The sequence below is a fragment of the Bos mutus genome, chromosome 26 (assembly GCF_027580195.1).
Source record: "Bos mutus isolate GX-2022 chromosome 26, NWIPB_WYAK_1.1, whole genome shotgun sequence".
In the NCBI taxonomy this organism is placed as follows: Eukaryota; Metazoa; Chordata; class Mammalia; order Artiodactyla; family Bovidae; genus Bos; species Bos mutus.
This window is the reverse complement of record NC_091642.1, coordinates 35,660,056-35,661,142: the sequence shown is the minus strand read 5'-3', so window position 1 is coordinate 35,661,142 and position 1,087 is coordinate 35,660,056.

Below are 1,087 nucleotides of genomic sequence, written 5' to 3'. Positions count from 1 at the left end.
TTCTTGCCTAGAAAATTCCATGGACAGAAGATCCTGGTGGGCTACAGTCCATGGTGTCGTGAAGAGTCGGACACGACTGAGCACACACACACATTCTACATACCCCGTCTTAGTTGCAGCAGGTGGCAGCTTCTATCTTCGTTTGCAGCTTGTGGGATCTTTAGTTGATTAGTTGCGGCATTCGAACTCTTAGTTGTGACATATTGGGATCTAGTTCCCTGACCAGGGATCAAACTCAGGCCCCCTACATTGAAAGCATGGAGTCTTAGCCGCTGAAGCACCAGGGAAGTCCGTGTTGCTAATAATTAAAATCCTCTCAGGTGAATAAATGGATGCATAAGTGAAATAAGTAGATATTTATGAATAGATTGATGAGAGATCTTGATGATCCAAAATGTCTCCTCCAACATCTGTCACACCTGAAAGAAGATCAAGTCTGCCCCTAAGGAATCCCTCTCTTGGGCTCATTAGGAGCAAAAGGACTTTTTAATATCCAGAAATTACAGGAATGAGTGCCTTCTGGAGGTGGCAAAGATGGGAAGTGGAGGAACAGTAGAAGGTAAGTGAAAGAGGCGCCAAAACAGCTAGGTTTTAAACATCAGAGGCATGTATGTCATAACATCATGATAATTTCAGTAGGCATCAGTTCAGTTCAGTTCAGTCGCTCAGTCGTGTCCGACTCTTTGCGACCCCATGAATCGCAGCACGCCAGGCCTCCCTGTCCATCACCAGCTCCTGGAGGCATATGAGTTATCTATTTCTGCTTAACAAATTACTCTAAAAGCTATCAACTTAAAGCAATAATAAACATTTATTATTTCACATAATCTCTGTGCATCTGGGGATTAGGAGTGGTTTAGCAGGATGGTTCTGCTTCTGAAAGTTTGCAGTCTTAACTGTTGGTCAAGGCTACAGTCATCTGAAAACTTTACTGAGGCTCAAGGGTTAATTTTTTTTTTTCTTTTTTAAAATTTATTTTTAATCAGAGGATAATGGCTTTACAATAATATGCTGGCTTCTGCCATACGACAATGCGAATCAGCCATAAGTTTACATATGTCCTCTCCCTCTTAAATCTCCCCCTGAA